At 46.8% G+C, this 20,080-nt stretch overlaps 1 protein-coding gene and 1 non-coding gene across 3 annotated transcripts in view; both read left to right on the forward strand.

Moving 5' to 3' along the window:
* The window catches only part of GAREM1 (GRB2 associated regulator of MAPK1 subtype 1), a 138,155-nt gene that overhangs the window by 74,188 nt on the left and 43,887 nt on the right, over nt 1-20,080 (forward strand). The window lies entirely within an intron of this gene.
* On the forward strand, nt 13,176-13,306 carry LOC118708556. Its single transcript, XR_004984630.1, has one exon. It is a non-coding gene; the product is annotated as a small nucleolar RNA SNORA38 (small nucleolar RNA).

Genomic DNA, 20,080 nt, shown 5'->3' on the forward strand with positions numbered 1-20,080 from the left:
CGATGTTTCTAACTCTCTATCCCTCTCCCTTCCTCTCTGTAAAAAAATCAATAAAATATATATATTTCTAAGCAATAAAAGAAGGAACGAATCACACACAAAAAATGAAATAAGAAATGTCTAATGTGTCTGCATGTTTCTTGTTGCCTTTTCCCAGCTGTTGTCTGTGACAGAAGCATTGAGTGTAAACCTGAGTTGAATGCTAGTCATTTTCACCGCTTTCCTCTCTGCTGATTCCTTAAAGAAGTCCCTGGCTAGCTACCATATGTAAGAAATCCAGGTAAAACAGCCATAATCTGAAACTTAGCCAGATCTGAAATATATCTACGCCAAAGACACAAACTAAGAAACTTCTATTTCTCTGAAAGTACAGTTCCAGGAAGCATTATTTTGTTCTTCGTCGTAAGCTTCTTGTCTTGAGAGTTTTCTTTTTAAGGGATTAAACATAGATTTGTCAGCTGTGTAACTGCTAGATTGTTTTGGGAAAAGCTTATTAGTATGTCATCATTAGACATGAGTGTCTTCCTACAGTGATGACCCTGAGACTACTTTCTCGTAAACGTTTTTCCGCTATCTCTGACTCCCACTTTTTATCCTTTGAATGGCCTATGGAGGCAGTTTTGTTTCTGGAATTCTCTGGGACAGAGCCTGTTGACACAGTGATCTCCGAGGTCCATCTCTCATCGGGCAAATTCAGCGGTTTTTCCCTCATCACTGGTCTTGCCTGTGACTTATGGCTTCCAGCAGAACATGTAAGTGCCATCCGTGAGACACAGGAAGGAGTTCAGAAGACTATCATCCTAGATTCTACCTGCTGTTGGCTGTGTGGCCTCAGGCAAACCGTTCAACCTCTCTGGGCCTGGCTCAGCCAGGGAGCTGAGGGAGATTGGGGCCTCCCTGAGGTATCTTCTGGAGCATTGTGGGGTGACCAGAATGTCAATCCTGCTTTTGGGGACAAGGTTGAGAGAGAATTATAGCTTGTTTCTCTCCTGGCTACAATGTGCTCTTCACGTTCTAAATCTGCACTGTAGATAGCAAAGAAACAAGTTTTCTCGTGGAGGTAGGGGTGGTGGCAGTTACAGTTAATTTTAATGAAAAGTGCAATTCTTCTAGCTGTAGCTCTCTCTCCTTTGTCTTCACATCCATTTAGTCATGTAGCAAATATTTACTGACCTGTGTGCTGGGTACCAGGCATCCTTGTAGGTACTAAAACAGAATATTTTAAAGAATACAATGATGTTAAAATTGGCAACTCTGTGTACTTCAGCTATTTTTTTTCATACTTTCAAACTAAACTGCTGATATTTAGACGCGCACACAGAATCCATGAAAGGCACGTAACCTTCCCTCATTTTGTTTTGCTTATGTTGTTAAGTAACACCTGCCCCATGAAAAGGAATTTCAATATAGGAGACAGAAAACATAAACATGGAGCAGAAAAGGCATGGGCTCCGGTGCTGAGTTACTCTTCCGTTTTCATGGCACCTCATGACGCTAGTGAATTGGTCGGTTTATTTAGATTATCAAGGTGATTCACGTGTCACCTGTGGCTCCTTTGGCCTCTTTAACAATTCCTCTATTTCCAACATAGACCATATAGGACAGTTTTTATTTGTAACCATTCGTTCTAACCAGTCCATCTGTACTAATAAGAGGGTAAGATGCTAATTAGACCAGGTCAACGGGACATCTGATTTCCTTTCGGACAAAGCCTCGGTGGCAGGGGCCGAGGCAATCAGGCTGGCAGGAGAGCAAGAAGTTAAGGATGATCAGACCGGCAGGGAAGCAAGCAGTTAGAGGTGAGATCAGGCCAGTGAGGGGGATCAAGCAGTTAGGGGCATGATCAGGCAGGCAGGCAGAGGCGGTTAGGGGTGATTAGGCAGGCAGGCAGAGTGGTTAGGGGTGAGCAGGCAGGCAGGCAGGTGAGCAGTTAGGAGCCAGAGGACCCAGATTGCAAGAGGGATGTCTAACTGCCGGTTTAGGCCTGATCCTGCAGGGATCCCGAATTGGAGAGGGCACAGATTGATTGAGGGCTCCCACCCCCACCCCTGTGCATGGATTTCATGCATCGGGCCTCTAGTTTATTAATAAAAGATCGTGTAATCTTTCTAAGGGCCAAACTTTGTTTCCCCCTTCCTCCCTTCTTCCATTCACCGTTCAGCTGCTCCCTCTCCTTCCCAGGTTAACATCCCCCCAGCCCTCCCTGTAACAGTCCCGAGTCATGGTGATTACGGTTTCCACTGGCCCGTGTCTTTACAGTCACAGATAGAACAGCATCAAATCACTTCCCAGGCAGCAGGCACCCCAGAGCCCACTGGCCAACAGCAGAGATGTGATGTTAATGCCGTTGAGCTGATTAAATCAGTGTTTTTCAACCTTTTTTGGGCAAAGGCACACTTGTTTCATGAAAAAAATCACGAGGCACACCACCATTAGAAAATGTTAAAAAATTTAACTCTGTGCCTATATTGACTATATATAAAGTAATTCTCTTGAATAGGAATCAAATAAACACAAAGAAAGTATTTTATAATTACTTTATTATGAAATATTAAGTAAACAAAATAGTGAAAAATTATAAAATTCTTGTCTTGTCTGCACCTACGGCACACCAGGCAACATCTCGTGTGCCGCGGAACAGCGGTTGAAAAACGCTGGATTAAATAACCATTTCTCCCTCAGTCACCTTCTCCCCCTTCACCTATTGGTCCGTTTTATAGGAAACTTGATGTCACTCGGGAAGTCTCTAAGGAAGCTGCGGGTGTCATGAAAGCAAGAAGGTCCGTGCGTTGTGCAAGTTACTTGGGAACTTATCAGAGTGTGACACATTCTTGTAAGTCTTCGAGCCGGGCCAAGGTCAGAGGAGTTGGCCATGCGAGAATGAAATAGCTACTGTGTAAATAAATAGTAGTGAGCACTCAGAGGCCAGCCAGAAGTCCGAGAGCTGTCACTGAGACGTAAAGGCAGCACTTAGGACTTCTCCGACCGAACGCTTCGACTGCCCCTGAACTACTAAGGAAATGCCTGGCACACAGTAGGCCTTCAAAAGGTTTCTGTTGAAAAAAAAAAAAAATGCTTCTGACTTCCTTAGCAGCTGATTAGAACTTTTTTTTTTAATATATTTTATTGATTTTTTTACAGAGAGGAAGGGAGAGAGATACAGAGCTAGAAACGTCGATGAGAGAGTAACATCGACCAGCTGCCTCTTGCACACCCCCCACCGGGGATGTGCCCACAACCAAGGTACATGCCCTTGACCAGAATCAAACCAGGGACCTTTCAGTCCACAGACCGACGCTCTACCACTGAGCCAAACCAGCTTCGGCTGATTAGAACTTTTTGCACATTTCTTTTTGTGGGAACATGTGAAAATATGAACATTAATGGAATAAAAGTCCATAAAAAAAAAAAAAAAAGATGTTCGTACAGGCTCTCATTCTACATAGAAAGTCCGTCTAAATATTGTTTCCTTAATAACAGCTGACTCTGAAAAATGCAGTATTCTGTCCAAAGCAACAGATGACCTAGTTGGGGTATAGAAAGTGATAGTTGAAAGATTTAGGGGGAGTTGATCTCTTGTTAATAAAAAGCATTAATTGAACTATTTTATCCTGTTCTGTTTGTGCTAAGCACGTGCGTGTTCTCAGTTTTTACTACATCATGCGAGCAGCTCTGGGAGGGAGGTAACTGGGAACTCCGGCCCCCTGCCCCTGCTGGGGGCTTGCCTCTTCTGTAAACCCCAAACTCTCTTGGAATTCTGGGATTCTTTCCCTCCCACCCCACACTTCCAACTCTTTTTTTCATGAAGATGCTTACCTTCCCTCGTGATCACAGATGTTCGCACGCCTGGTCCTTTCCTGGGGAGAGAGATGGTAGATCCACTGACAGAAGGAGGAGGTCAGCTTTGGCTCACGTCAACTCTCACCAACCTTCCCCTGGACTCCGGGTCCTGGTCTGTCTATTCCACTTTCCCTTCCACCTCCTCCCCACACCCTCTCCCACCTTCCTATTCAACTTGTCATCCCCAAACCCCCAGGTCTTCCCCTCATCTCCTGAGACTGCGGCTCTCTTACAGGCCACTCCCCAGTCCTACTATCAATATATGGAGCTCACATCCTCCCTCCCCCACACACACACACAAACACACACAAACACACACAAATCCCTCAGCAGTGACCGGCCGTGAGGACAGGATTCCCACTCACAGCTTGGAGGGGTTCTGGGACGCCTTCTCTGAGTGTCCTGTAGGACTTGGCCCTCCCATGGTAGTATCATCCTATATAATAAAAGACTAACGTGCAAATCGACTGAACAGCAGAATGACCAGTTGCTACGATGCGCTCAACGCAGGAGCTGCCCCCTGGTGGTCAGTGCACTCCCACAGAGGGAGCGCTGCTCAGCCAGAAGCCGGGCTCATGGCTGGCAAGAACAGCTACAGTGGTGGGAGCCCCTCCCGCCTTCACAGCAGCGCTAAGGATGTCCAACAGCCGGCAGTCAGGCATCCCCCAAAGGCTTCCGGACTGTAAGGGGGTGCAGACCGGGCTGAGGGACTTCCCCCTGCCCCCGCCCCAGTGCACGAATTTCATGCACCGGCCCTCTACTGTTTTTAATAAGGTTTTGTGCGCTTATCTGGCAACCCAACCCCACCTGTAATCTCGCTTCCCAGGGAAAATGTTACCGTCCTGAAGCATGGACGCCGCATGAGCGGTTAGAATGCCATGCATTTGTAACATGGGCCTACCTGGTTTCTGATAAGGGTATAGCTTGCAGCTCAAAAAGGCTTTGGGGTGGGGAAGGAAAAAGAGGTTGTTGTTTCTGTCTGGCCGTTGGGAATTGTTAGCTCTCAAAGCACTTTTTCAATCCTTTCACGGTATTTTTCCATGCAAATTTGGGCATTTTTATACAAAACGCTTCTGCACAGAAAAACACGTCTTGCATATAATTCTATACGTCTGCCTATCAGCAGCTGTGTACCTACACCGAAGGGAAGTTCCTTTTCACACACATTTCTGTCTGGCATGGAAACTAATATTTTAGGTGTAAGACACCACTGCACTCGGACCAGCCGAAACTAATATTTTAATCCATCTTTCCAGAGAATGTACTGAGAGTTTTCATGGAGGTTAACTGGTCGGACTGAAACTGTGGTTCCGCATCCTGGCAAGCAAAATTGTGTGGGAGCGATTTTTTTTGTTCAAGGAAGAAGCCTGAAAAAAAGAAAGAGGAGGTGTTGCATTAGTAACACTTATACTTTTGCCTTTCGGGATGTTACTCAGAATATTTATATCCGGGTTTCCAGGACATTGAATGTTTCAGGCCAACCTTGAACTTACCTGTCTGCACACTTCGCTGGCTTAAACTCCGCCGAGTGAAGTCGGTGTTCAGGAACTCGGCCGAATTGTGTGAAACCTGCGTCATCCAGGCCCTGTAATCCATACTTTAGCGCTTTTCACGGAAAATGTCTGGTCCTTGATTAATGTATTATTTATACCCGAGTTGAATCAGTGCCAGGAACTGTCATTGTTATCCTCCTGCTTGCCTCAATAGTTGTACATACGTCTTCTTTCCTAATACATTTGAGTCAGATTAGTGAGTAATAAATCCAAAAATAACCTTTCAAACCATTGACGAGCCAAGAAAGTGGATCTACAATTGTGAGGTGAAAGGACATGTGACTTGGGGTCTCAGAGGCACGTCCGTCCTGTGGTGCCTGGCTGTTCCGTTCTGGTTTAGTGCAGTTGGATGAAAACGACTTCCTCCTTATGTGAAAATGGCATTATTGATTACTTCCAACTCTCTTTAATGCTATGAAGAATTACAACAGCCGAAGCCGGTTTGGCTCAGTGGATAGAGCATCGGTCTGCGGACTGAAAGGTCCCAGGTTCGATTCCGGTCAAGGGCATGTACATTGGTTGCGGGCACATCCTCGGTAGGGGGTGTGCAGGAGGCAGCTGGTTGATGTTTCTCTCTCATCGACATTTCTGGCTCTCTATCTCCCTCCCTTCCTCTCTGTAAAATATCAATAAAATATATTTAAAAAAAAAAAAAAAAAAGAAGAAGAAGAAGAAGAATTACAACAGTGCACCGTAAACACCAACTGTTGAGAAGCCAGCAGGACCAGTTTAACCAGAGGGCTGAGAAATTCATTTATTGTAACATAAAGGTTCCTGGATCGGTGTGTGCATCAACTTTCTCATAAACTATTTCTCTCATGTTTGCTCTCTTCCTAGTTTAAAAAAAAAAAAAATAGACACACCATTCAAAGCCACAGCACATTAATCAGAACGCCGAACCCTGCCTAATAAATAAATGGCGGTTTTATGAAAACATCACGCCTCGCATTCCTGCTACGCCGTAAAACGTAATGTGGAACAGACACGTAAAACCCTGACCGTTTGGTTCCATGTGTATTTTGAAACCAGGAGGCCATCGCTCGGTTTGTTTTTACATCAGGGCCTTTGATGTTTTTATAACTCACATAATCCTTTTTATTGCGTGGAGTGAAAATGAAAACGCTTCATTTTATAGCTTGCTAAATCACGAAGGACAGACGCCCCAGGAAGAGCTTGAGAGAGGGATCCACAGCTTCCCAGAGGGGACTTGGCAAGGACAGCCGTTTTTAAAGCTGCTTTTCACACTTTTCAGACTTCCTGGAGGGAAGGGGTCTTGCTTCTGGTTGGAAGCAGCATCCGGGAGCCTGCACTCATGGCTGCAAAGACCGACACCCGCTCTTTGGAACGGAAGCGCTTATCTTTCCTTAGACCTCAGCTAGCTGTCTGAGTCCCTAGGTAATGTCTTACAAAGACCCTGCCTCTGCTTTCAAAGGAACTGGGGCAGGCATGTGCTAACACCAGCCCAAGCCCCTCATGGGTATATTTCCTATCATAGTCGTTCCGTTGAGGATGCGTTGGTAGGGGTTACTTTATGCCTTACTTTCCACACTGTAGAGTGGTTCTATGACTTTCATAAATAGACTTTTTTTATGTCTCCATGTGTATGTATATTTAGAGAGGAGAGAGACTGAATGAGTCATTGGGGAGGGGGGCGATTTTTCACATTTCAAATAGCGCTTTTTTTTTTTTCTTCCTCTTCCGATTTCTTCACTGACACTTGCCAGTGACTGTCCGTAACAAGGGATCCCTTCTTTGCACCATCACCGCTTGTTGCCAAGGTGGAAACCAGAAAGCCAGGTCCCTCGCTCTCTCGCCCGCTTCACAAACAAGACGGCTGCTCAGAGGCTTGGAGGCCCGCCAAGGCAGCGGGTGATGTCAGCGGCCGGGAATGCACAGATTTCTCAGGCGGAGCTCCTCCTTCCCTTCCTGGCTCCCCGCAGACTCCTCCTGGGAGCTCAGGGGAGCGTGAGGGATGGGTTCAAACAGCAGCGCGCCTTGTGTTCAGTCCTCTGTGCGGCCTTTTCCAAATCCAGGGTCCGATGTTCATGGCGTGACAGTCGAAAAGCCCACGTGACCCATGTTGTTGTTGTGGATTAAGGAAATACAGAGTGACCCCAAGTTTATCAGGCGGTGAAACCAGTAAGGTTATCCTTGGTCTGATCAGATTGAAATTGTATTAAGTTATTAATAGTATCCCCTCTTTCAGCAGCTACCCACTTTCTTTTATGCCTATGTTATAATATGTTCATTTGTAATAAATTATTTTACTGGATTTTAGATTATGACCAATGACAATGGCAAATTCCTATTTTGGGGAAGAATGGCTTGTCCGTAGGAGATGCTACCGGATGCACAGAATTCTCGCACCTCTTCCAGCGCTCCTGGGCTCTCGCTGGCTGTTTGGAAACCACTGTGCAGATCTTTATTTCTAATTATTTAGTACATGGTTTTGGCCGAGGAGCTGCAAACATGAGCAAAGCCTGGTTCATTGTTTTTTTAAGATTATTTAGAGAGAGAGTTCCCATCCACAATAGTAGTTTAACTCTGTCTACTCCCGTCCTGGTAAGTTAACAGGCTTCTCGTTTGTGGAGACCTTAGGGGACCATGACGAGTTCAGTGGTTCCAGCATTTAGAACGCGTTTCAGATCAATTTTATGGACGTGCAGAGGACCCGGCTTTGAAACGAAAGCTGTTCTATGTTATGTCTGCTACGTCGGATCTAGGGATCCCCATTAATCCCAAGCAATGTGTGCAATTTCCATTCTCATGATCTTTGAGGGACAAATAGTCTAAAATTTTAGAGTTACGGGCCTAGATAACTGAGTCATTCCGGACATTTTAACGGGAGGGATGCGTGATGAATTTTGAAAAAATATATTTGTCCTCAGACAGAATTCTTTGTAAATACCAAGGAGCTAGGAGTGTGTGCCCGTGGGTTTCTCACCATGTACATGACTGACCTAATTCACCTAAAAGGTAAAGGGCCAGTCACATAGTTACTTATATTCAAACTGCATTTGGTGCTTTAATATCCTCTCCTTGTAGTTGGTAAATTACACTGCGGGACAGGGGGTTTTCTGTATATTCACTTTTAAATTGAACTCTGGTTGACTCTGTAGGCTGATGTTGGGTGTTGCCTACTTTTCATTTCTCCTGTGATAATGGGAGGTATAAATAATTTCCTTTTAATCACCAACTTTTGATTCATCCAGAATAATAGAACTTCTTGAGGCAGATTCTGGCCAAAACTAAGACTCGTATTGTTCACCGCAGGCACCGCCTGGCCCTCTGCCTGTCTTCTCATTGAGCGGCATAATGTATCCTTTTGATAATTTCTAGAGCACTCCCTTGTGGCTCTTCACAAAAGTTTTGAGACAAGTTAAAGCTAGGCAAATTAAAGTCGACTTTGAACACAGAGATTTTCAAATCTCTATTTTATTTAAGAAATAATTGCAGATTCCAGAAGCCGTTTTCAAATTAGCAAGAGGCCTCAACCCATGTGTCATTCTTGTCCTAGAACTCCTCATCACATCCTCTAGAATTGCTTTTTTAATATATTTTTTAATTGATTTCAGAGAAGGTGAGGGAGAGAGAAACACCAGTGATGAGAGAGAATCATTGACCAGCTGCCTCCTGCACTCCCCACACTGTGGATGGAGCCCACAAGCAGCATGTATGTGCCCAGACAGGGAATTGAACTTGACCTCCTGATTCATAGATCGGGGCGCAGCCACTGAGCCACACCTGCCAGGTTTGTTCTCTGGAATTTCAAGAGTGAATTTGCAAAATAGCGCTAGAAAGAGACCTGAAGTCACACTGTGTCAAACTCCCAGGTCCTGCCTTCCCCAGGGCAGTGACAGGTCAAAACTGGTGAACTGCTTAAGGTTTATGTACCTAATGCAATGACACCACAGGGGTCTTCCAGCAAGCGAGGCTGTGACCTGGCATGAAAGGATGGCGAAGATGAGGGTGAGCCACACTTTTTGTTGTGCTCCTTTAAATATTCCTGTTACTTCTGTGTGGGTGGTAGCTGTCTTATAAACCCTATTACATGTGCTCCTTTTTCCTATGTTTATGCATTGCACATAACACGTATTTTTTCATTGACATTGACTTGGGTTTTTTCTGTGATTTTGAGCTAAAGCAGTTGTTGTTTGATTGTTTTGTGCATCCTGTGGCACTACCTAAAGAAGGAAGATTCTTTTTTTTTCTCAAGAAGTCCTCCATTCACTCAAACTTACTCTCTAGTATCTAATTAATACAGTTCTCTCAGTTCGCTTTTGAAAAGCTTATTTTTCTAAATTTGGTTCTTTTTCATATTTCTCTTGTCTCCTTATTTTCAACATGAGCTCCCGCTTCTTCCTTTTGTTCACCAGCAGCCGGGGGGAGCATGGAGGGGGAGAACCCAGGGCGTGGGGTCCTTGCTCAGCAAGGACAAGAGGCCCTTGCATCCCCTTGGCTGCAGAATGATGCTTGGTATGGACAGAGTGGCATTATATTCATTTCTTGTTCTTTCATGTTCTTGTTAATAAACTTTAATCTTATATTCTCTTAACTATTTTTTTATTTTTAACTGTCTTAACATCACTTCTTTTCTTTTCTTTTTTATTGTAGTATGCACAGGTCTAGTAGTTAGAGACACAACAGATGCATATTTCCATAAATGAAGGCCTCAACCTTGGCTTTCTTGGGGCAGGCTTATATTCAGACTTCTCCAAGATCTATTTCCATATAGAAGTGGGCTGTAAACAAAGCAAAGACTGAGATTGAATTGAACTGAGGTGGTGTGAACACGGTGCCTCCTCCCTTGTCTTTAACCCTGGCCACTGCCTCCTTCCCTTTTGTGGGAGGGTCTTTTCAGACCCGCTGCCTTCCGCAAGGCTCTTTGGCCCCTTCCGTTGAGCTCCGCTTAAGTTTGCGTCTGGAGGACCCTATGCAAAGTCCTTGAATCAGAAGCTATTGGGTTCTCCAGAATCCAATGATTCCACGCGCCTTCATCTTTCAGCGTCTGAAACACAACCAGAAGTAAACGGTCTGATCTCCATATATTCATGCACCAAAAAGATAAGCAGAACAATAAGCCACTTGTTCTCCTGCCACCAAAGGAGAGCCCAGCTCCTTTGATTGTATTGGAATTTTATTTGTATACATAGTCTGAAACAAAAGAACCGTCAACCAGGGCGTGGACACATTTTTCATATAGCAGGTTACCGCTAACGATATTGATCCTCTATATAAAGAGGATTGATTGCCTTATGTTAGCAAAACATCTGCAGGATACCGAAAAAATTTCTCATAGAAGGCTGGTCCAATTGTATTGGGAGTTCGTATGGGTAGATCTAGGCCAGTTAGGGTCACTTAATTTTATTTTTTGTGAGGGTAGCCCTAACTTGTTTCCTTCTTTTTTCAGTTATGTTGAAGTTTAGCAATATGTGGATGCTGATATTGTAGTCAGCTTTTAATAAACATGGCAGCTTATGGGGTGACCGCCAGACCTTGACCCAAGTCGGAGTTAAAATATAACCAGGCCACAGTGCAGTGTATGGTAGACTTACTATAAGCTTAGTGGTCAGCACATCCAATGTTCAGAACGTTGAGGCTAACCACTGCACCACAGGTGGCCTGCTGTGCCTGGCTGCACCCTTCCGGTGACCACCTGTGTCAGTAGTGCCATCCTCGCCTGGTTCTGAGATTCCAGGCGCGTTGCCCCTGTGATATTGTCATCAAGTTGTCCGTGTGAATCCCAGCCGGAAATTCATCAATTACTTCTCATCCTGAGAGTCAAATAAGCACAGGCTTGTTCAGTACATTTATTTATTTATTAAATATATCTTTATTGATTTCGGAGAGGGAAGGGGAGGAGAGAGAGAGAGAGAGAGAGAGAGAGAGAGAGAGAGAGAGAGAGAGAGAGAGAGAAACATCAATGATGAGAGAGAATCATCGATGGGCTGACTCCCATACCCCTGACACTGGGGATTGAGTCTGCAACCCAGGCATGTACCCTGACCAGGAATCGAACGTGATCTCCTGCTTCATAGGTTGACACGCAACCACTGGGCCATGCCGGCCGGGCTTGTTCAGTCAATTTAAACCAGAAACTGCCATTTTATGTGCTCATGGCCCGTCTGACCAAGTCAGTGTCACCTTGTCCAGGTTGTAGTGAGACTTCTTACAGGTTTTCCTGGGGTTTTTTTGTTTTGTTTTGTTTTGTTTTGTTTTTGCTTTGTTTTTTTGTTCCTCCTCCAAACTCAGTCTGGATTCAAAAGGAATGGATTCATCCTTTGTCTTTTTTCACATAAAATTTTTTGTTCTACTACTGTGTCATTAGATGATATTTCTAAATGATCCGTTTTTAAAATTTGCCAAGTTTTAGTGCTGCTTTAGATTTCAATAATGTAATTAGATTAAAAAAATGATTGCTGCGGTAGTAATACTGGATTCCTAACAGTGGTCTTCTAGACATTTCGCTAGAGTGTGGTCATTGTAACCTGTTCACAAAGGCCATGAGCCTGTCATTCATTTGCCTGGACAATAGAGTTAACTGTGCACATACTTGACTTGCTCATACATTTTACTTCTCTGGTTTGCTTGAGAGTATAGACTACTTTATTGCAGATTACTCACTGGTTCTCTGACCTGACACGACATCACTGCAAATATATGTGCAAGTAAATGCATGTGGTTTATCATTGGGTAGTATTTTGTTTTGAAAATTGTTTTTGTATGAGAAATTCTTAAGCTTAATTTTTTTTTACCCATGTAATTTAATTCCCAAAATAATTATCCCAACAGTTAGGCATTTCTAGATAAAGTACGTTGCCGTTTACTCAGCACAGTGAGCAGTTGCATTTCCCCATTTAGCATGATGAGATGGAATTCTCCATCATTTTTGGGAAGGAGCCAGCAGTGCGGGTCCAGGTTTCAGCAAGAAAACAGCCAGCCTGCCCTGGCCGGGCGGCTCCGTTGGTTAGAGCATCATCTTGGGCACCGAGAGGTTGCAGGAATACAGCCAATCTATGTCCAGCTGGATATCTGGGTCCAAAAAGAGACCAAGTTCAAAAGAAACAGTCTGACAGGTGGGGTCCGGAGGTGGGCCGGGGGAGGCAGCGCAGCTGTGCACATATAACGCAGAGGCGATATTAATACCCGCTACCAAGCTGGACACTTCCAGGACTTCCTCCGGGGTGGGATGTGAAAAGACCAGGACAGGATGCTCGCAGGCCCCGGAGATCTGAGCCTTGGAAGGAACAGGGATCAGGAGACTGCCAGTGTGTGCCTAGGACATGACTGGGAAACCCTGCTCCCGCGCCCGAGTTGCAGGGGGACCAGGCAGCAGCCCTCAGGGTCTGGGCCTGGGGCAGTAGAGCTGGGAGTTGGGGTGTCTGTGAGTCTCCTCCCCGGCTGCCCCCAGCAGGCTGCAGGAGTGGGTGCTGACACTTGGATGTACATCTAAGTGTGAGATGGATCGAGACAGCACTAACCATGGCAACCACTATTTCTTGTGAAGATGATATAGACACATTAGGCAAACTAATATCTTCTCCTAAGGTACATAATAACCTGTAGCAGATTGATTGGATGCAGTGCAGGTGCGGTTCGTTCTCCTTTAGTGAGCTTGGTTTAAACGTGCTCTTGTGAGAACTTCTAAAATTCCCATGGAACCACCCAGGACTGTGGAAAACCAAATCAGTCTTGAGAAAAAGAAATACAGCTTGGGGCATCATGTGTCCTGATTTCAAAATATACTGCAAAGCTACAATAATTAAAATAGTATAGTTCTTACCCTCCTACAAAGGCATGTCTGTGGTTCCCTGTCTTTGGACACGTAAAAATTGGAGGCAAAGAAATGTGGACTTGGAGAAGTCTGGAGCCAGCTTGCTCCCTGCAGGCTCAAGATCAACCATCCCACATAGAAGAAAAAAAAATAAAAATAAATAACAGTATAGCACTGGCATGAAGACACGCCTAGAGATCTGTAGAACGGGACTGAGAGCCCAGAAAGAATCCCAGGCGTACACAGCTAACTGACCTCTGACCAGGGAGCCTGGACTATGCACTGAGGACAGGAGAGTCCCTAAAGGGCGCTGGGAAAACCAGATACCCACGTGCTCAAGAACTCAAATCGACGCCATCCACATGGCCCAGCTCGACGCTGACCGAAAACGAAACGTATGACCTGAAACCGCAGAACTCCTGGAGGGAAACTCCTGGAGGTCGGTCATGGCATTGGTCTCAGGACTATGACACCAAAAGCACAGACACGAAGGCAAAGATAGGTGAGTGGGAACCACATCAAGTCCAGAAGCTGCTGCACAGCAAAGGAAACCGTCCACAGAGTGAAAATGAAAAGACAGCCTACAGAGCCGAAACCGGTTTGGCTCAGTGGTAGAACATTGGTCTGCGAACTGAAGGGTCCCAGGTTCAATTCCGGTCAAGGGCATGTACGTTGGTTGCGGGCACATTCCCGGTGGGGGGGGGGTGCAGGAGGCAGCTGGTCGATGTTTCGTTCTCATCGACGTTTCTAGCTCTCTATCCCTCTCCCTTCCTCTCTGTAAAAAATCAATAAAATATATTAAAAAAAAAAAAAAAAGACAGCCTACAGAATGTAATAAAATACCTGCAAGCTGTCTGTCAAACAGTGGCTCATTTCCAAAATATATAAGGAACTGCTACAACCCAATAGGAAAGAAAACGAAACAGAACCAAAAAAAAAAAAACAATTAAAAAGTGGGCTAAAGACCTGAGTTAGACCTTTCTCCAAAGAAGATACAGCATGTATCTTTCATACAGATGTCCAAATCGTGTATGAAAACATACTCAGTGTCATGCATCAGCAAAGAAATGCAAATCAAAACCACAACAAGAAATCACCGCACACCTGTTAGGATGACAATTACAAAAAAAACAAACAAAAAAAAAAACAATAGACAGGCATTGACGAGGTTGTGGAGAAATTGAACCCTGTACACTGTTGTTGGGGATGCAAAACGGTGCATCCACTATGGCAGTGGTAGGCAAACCGGGACTCCAGAGCCACATGCGGCTCTTTGGCCCCTTGAATGTGGCTCTTCCACAAAATACTATGGCCTGGGTGAGCCGACCACTGTTCTAAGGTGCTCACTGATTGGATGAGGCCCACCCTATTGTGGAGGGCAGTTTGCCTGAGGCAAAGTATTGGCTTCCATGTGGATCCCATCCCCAGGAATGCCTTCTCCGAAGCATCTAGCACAGTGTGTCCCCCGCTGTCCGGGATCCATGGCTGCGCCTGGCTGTGCCCTTTGTCAGCTCCAGGAAGCCACGGGTGCTGCAGGTCTGTAAGCAGGGCCTCCGGATGAGGCTCAGGTTTGTAAAGGGGCGAAACATCCCCATCTTTGAGGGCCAGGAACCAGAGGCCTTGCTCACGTATCCTGGCTCCGGGCCTTTGCTCTCGTGGTGGAGGTGTGTGTGCGTGTGGAAGCTCCCTGCTTCCTCGTTTGGTTTTGCGTTTGTGTTGCCTTTCAAAAGCAAAGGCTGGTCCTAACTGGTTTGGCTCAGTGGATAGAGCTTGGGCCTGTGGACTGAAGGGTCCCAAGTTGGATTCCGGTCAAGGGCATGTACCTCGGTTGCGGACACATCCCCAGTAGGGCGTGTGCAGGAGGCAGCTGATTGATGTTTCTCTCTCATCCATGTTTCTAACTCTCTATCCCTCTCCCTTCCTCTCTGTAAAAAATCAACTATATATATATATATATATATATATATATATATACACACATATTTTTTTTTTAAGCCAAGGCTGTATGCTCACACACAGAAACCAGCATTCCCGGCTCCTCTCTGCTTCACCGGTGAGAAGGCCGGTGGGTGTCTATGTGAACTTGATCTTCCCCTTTCCATTGTGCCTTCCCCTCCCTGTCCTCCCCAGACACCCTCTTTCTAAAGGAGGTGGGGGGGGGGGGGGAGCATATGGATGAACGTGAGAACGTATAGTTACAGTAGCACTCCTATCTGAGCATAAAGGAAATCCAGAGATTCACCAGATCATATGCCTTCCGTGACCCCCTCTGGGGGTGTGGGTATTCCTCGTTAGAGGCATTTAGGTTTCCAGCCCATTCCGTTCTAGTGATGCATTTCTGGGGGCTCTGTTTGTGGGCGGATAAGTGTTCGAACTTGAAAGAAACCACCTCCTTCGCTCTCTGGGGCCCCCTCCCCGCTGCCCCGAAGCGTCCGAGAGTGTTTGCACAGCCTCGGAGCCGGCCAGGCTGGGTCTTGTGCGAGGCCTCCCCCCAGCCTGTTTGGTTACTTAGCTAATGTGTTTTGCATTCAAGCGAGGAAGGTCCAAACCCGAGCGCCGCTGGCGGCGAGGGGAGATGCGCCGTCCAGCTCACCAGAGGCGGGCTGGCCGAGGGCTGAGCAAACCACCCACTAATGGCAGGCTGGGAAGCTTGGAGCGCCAATTGAGTTTTCAACAGAAAATAATCATACCCTGCGAAGACATTCTATCGCCTCTGGAACGCTTCTCTCTGGCCGCCTGGCTCTGGGCCGCTTGGAAGGCCCGCATCCCCGCTCATTATCATATTAAGTGTGGGAAAGACGTGAGTTTTGAAAATGTAACGTTCTGCCTTAGATCCTGTAGATCTCAAAGGTCACGGACGGGAAGCGTGTCCTTCTTCCCTGTGACTGATGTGGTTGGGAAGCAGTGAGCCTCGGGCACAGTCTCACCCTCCGGTGTGTGAGCTGGAGAGCAACACACCGGGCCACAGCATGGGCTCCCGCTCACGCGTGTACGCCAGACATGGGATTGTGGTGCCGAATGAGTGTGAGGTGTGCGTGTTTATCTGGCTCAACTTAAAAAAAAAATACTCCTGGGCACACCCTCTGCCTCTGATTGTGTGAGTGAAGTTTACGTGGGTAGCTGGCTTTCCCTTTGGTCATGCACAGAGGAGGTTGTGTCTGACTTTGATGGTCCTGATTCTGGCACCTTCTTGAACTCTTTGGAGCTAAAAATCAGGTCGTTAGAAATGAGATTTGTATTTTCCGAGGGATTGATTTCCCAGAGACAACACCAACGTGTACGTTTGCCTTGAATAGGGAGGTATCTGCTACCTCCTTCTGCCTAGGTCGGCTTATCGGATGTCACCGCAGATCTGTGCAGTAGGTGGACCCTCCGCTGCTCTCACTGCCTCAGAAAGAAGTGGGGTTCCCTGTGGGACACGGGGCATCTAAAGAAGGTACTCTGTGATGCGGTCATTGGCATCTTGCTCAGGGCCTCTTCCTTTCAGAACTGATTTCACAAAGGGCAGTGGCGTTCTCCGGGAAGCATTTCTGGGAGAGAAATACAAGAGATGAACACGCGCAGTTCTTTTCTTTTCTTTTTTTTAATATATTTTTTAATATATTTTTAATATAATAAATTATTGATTTTTTTATAGAGAGGGAGAGGGATAGAAAGCTCGAAACATCGATGAGAGAGAAACATCCATCAGCTACCTCCTGCACACCTCCCACTGCGGATGTGCCCACAACCAAGGTACATGCCTTTGACCGGAATCGAACCTGGGACCCTTCAGTCCACAGGCCGACGCTCTATCCATTGAGCCAAACCGGTTTCGGCGACGTGCAGTTCTTATCGGGACAATTTATGGCATGTGCAGTGGGTGTGTGAAGAGTCCCGAAGTCATTGGACCTGGCAGTTGTGCTGCTGGACTTGAGGGGTTTGGCTGACACTTGGTTGTGGTTTTCCCGGGGCCGTAATGGCAGAAATGCTCTCCCATGGCGCTCAGTTCCCAACTGAACACGGATGACTTCACTGAAGGCGGCTGCGCAGTGAGAGCCGCGCGGGCCCACGCCGTGTGCCTGCATGTCAGCAGGCCCCTCGTCCCTTGCCACTTTGCCGCCTGCACACACAAGGGGCGGGTCCATGCCCTCTGAATGTCAAGGGGAGGGGGAATTGCATTGCCTTCAGGGTCCCTCCCAGCTCCAGCCTTCTCTGATGCTCTGGCATAGTCACCGAGTGGCAGCTCAAAAATCGATTCTGCTCTCACACTGAGAGGGAAGAAAGCCCACAATTGAATAAAAGATTAGAAGCTGTGGGGAGAGGAAATGGTTGTCTGGAGTGAGTTCTTTTATTGGAAATCAGCCTGGACCCACTGGACAGGAAATTAAGTTCTTGCCTGGACCATTAATCATGGTGCCAATTTGGAAATGGGCAGTGGGGGGTAGGTGGCTATATTTGAGGAGGAAGGAAGGAATGGGCAGAAATAGCGCTGCTAAAAGCTCCCAGGCTGGGTGGGCATTCAAAAAGGATGGGATGGGACCAGCCACCCTCGTGTTGCAGGTGTCTCCGATATTTCTGTCAGCTCTGTGGTTCCCTCACATCTCCGCAAAACTGCTTTCCCCTCCTACCGAGAGAAAGAACGGCAGGACTCTCACGGAGAAGTAGTCCCCTGATGGGCTCATTATTTCCCTGTTTTGCCAAAAATAGATGCTACATCCCAGCAGTGTGGCTCGGTGGCTGAGCATTGACCTACGAACCAGGAGGTCACAGTTGATTCCCGGTCAGGGCACATGGCTGGGTTGCAGGCTCGATCCCCAGGGTGGGAGTGCAGGAGGCAGCCCATCCATGACGCTCTCCCATCATTGATGTTTCTATCTCTCTCCCTCTCCCTTCCTCTCTGAAACCAATAAAAATATTTTTTTCTTTAAAAGAAAAAAAAAAAAGGATGTTATAAAGGAGGAAGACAAATTGGGATATCCTTAGTTTTTTTTGTCAAAGTTACAAAAACCAGCAGACGTATGTATAAGAGGTGTATGTCTGATGTCATGTCAGGACAGCCTGTGCCCTGTGAGGGACTCCATCTGTTTACAATCTCCTTCCTCTTTTACCTCTCTCCACACACACACACACACACACACACACACACACACACCGTGGGCCCCCTCCAGGGCGCTGCCTTCTGCCACCTAAAATCTTCCGCAGCCTCCCCCTGCAGGTGTCCCTTGGGCTGGGAGAGGAGCAAGACCAGCCTTGCTTTCCCTGCTGTATCCTCACCCTGGTCATATGCGGAACTGCTCTAGAGCATTTGCACTTTTCTGTTTCTTATTCCTTTAAGTCGAGGCGTTTCGGTGAACAAGAACTTGGCAGCAGATCCTACTTGCACAGAAATAACCATTCTGACACCTCCGGGTGTCACCTGTCTCAACGCTGTCCCCAGGGGAGCCTAAACCCTGGCGTTCTGTCCCTCAGCAGAAGCGCCTGGGGTCGGAGGGACCATGCCTTCTGGAAAGCCTTCACTTGTCTTGCCAGATTTTTTATTTTCTGATGGGAAAGGGGCTAAATTAGGTTGGGAGTTGACGCGTTTGGCTTGGTGACAGCCTGTGTGGGTTTTTTTGCTTGCTCTCCCTCTCTATATACACACCTGCTTGTTTCTGACCATAATTTCACAATGTTCTCGGCCACTCGGTGCTCAGCGTGGTCCCCGCATCCCGAGTCCCAGCCGGAGGCACCCTCCCCAGCTGGGCAGGGGCTGCCTGGGCGGTGCTGGCTCACGCTCAAATGACACAGGAGTCGCCTTTCGCGGTGAGCCCGTCGCCCTGCTTCCACCCTCCTCGGTGTCTACACCAAGGTGGGGCCCTAAAGAGAATTTTGAAAATCAGCCAATAAATGAATCCACGTTGGGGGGGTTGGGGGAGGACTTGGGGGTGTTCCTGGCAGCCCAGGAGGAGAGCTGGGAGCAGGTGAGGATGCAGAGAAGGAGATGGAGTGCCATCAGCCGCCTCCTCTTCTGGGAGATCATAGAGACCAGGAGCAAATGGGACATGTAGGCCAGGTCTCCCCTCTACCAGAGGCTGTGACCTCGCTCACAAAGGCATGCAAGCTGCGAGAGAATCTTGAGATTCTGACCTGGAAGCTGGCCCCCCTGGTGTCTGGGAGGGCCTTGGTCTTCTCGGCTGGAAAGCTGGACCTTGATGTTCCTGACTTCAAGGCCAGGGCTGTGCTCGCTTCCATCGCTGCTCCTTGACTGCAACACTGGACACTCCTGGGACCGTCCTTGAACCTCTTTTCCCCGCACCCCCGCTCCCCCCCTCACCCCATTCTCCCTCACTACTCATCGCCTTCTATCAACACAAACTAAACCTAAGTGATATCTTGCTGAATGAGGATGTACTTATGTCTACACAAAAATATAGGGCCAGCATTTTTATCCCTTCTCCTATGGACCCAATATTCATGAAGACAGTGCCATAAGCCTCTGTATCAACACTACACATAGACCTGGGACAAGCTACTCATTTTCTGATGATTGACAGTTTGTTGGACATAGTTTCCATTCAGCATTGATATAGAATCTGTTTTTCTGTTTTTCTGTTTTTGTTGTTGATCCTCACCTGAGGATATTTTTCCACTGACTTTTAGAGACAGTGGAGGGAAGGGGGAGCGACAGAGGAAGAAAAACATCGATGTGAGAGAGGCACATCGATTGGCTGCCTCCTGCATTCCCCGCAACCGGGGCTGGGGTGGACCCGTGTCCTTGACCGGAATTGAACCCGGGACCTTTCAGTGTACAGGCCAACACTATATCCACTGAGCCAAAATGGCTAGGGCAATATGAATTTGTAAATAGTTTAAATTCTTAATGTATCTCTGGCCCTTTAAGTGTTCTTTGGATTTTATTTTTAAAGAAATAGAACTAGTCAAAACCGGTTTG

Source organism: Pipistrellus kuhlii, unplaced genomic scaffold, assembly GCF_014108245.1.
Source record: "Pipistrellus kuhlii isolate mPipKuh1 unplaced genomic scaffold, mPipKuh1.p scaffold_m20_p_6, whole genome shotgun sequence".
Taxonomy (NCBI): Eukaryota; Metazoa; Chordata; class Mammalia; order Chiroptera; family Vespertilionidae; genus Pipistrellus; species Pipistrellus kuhlii.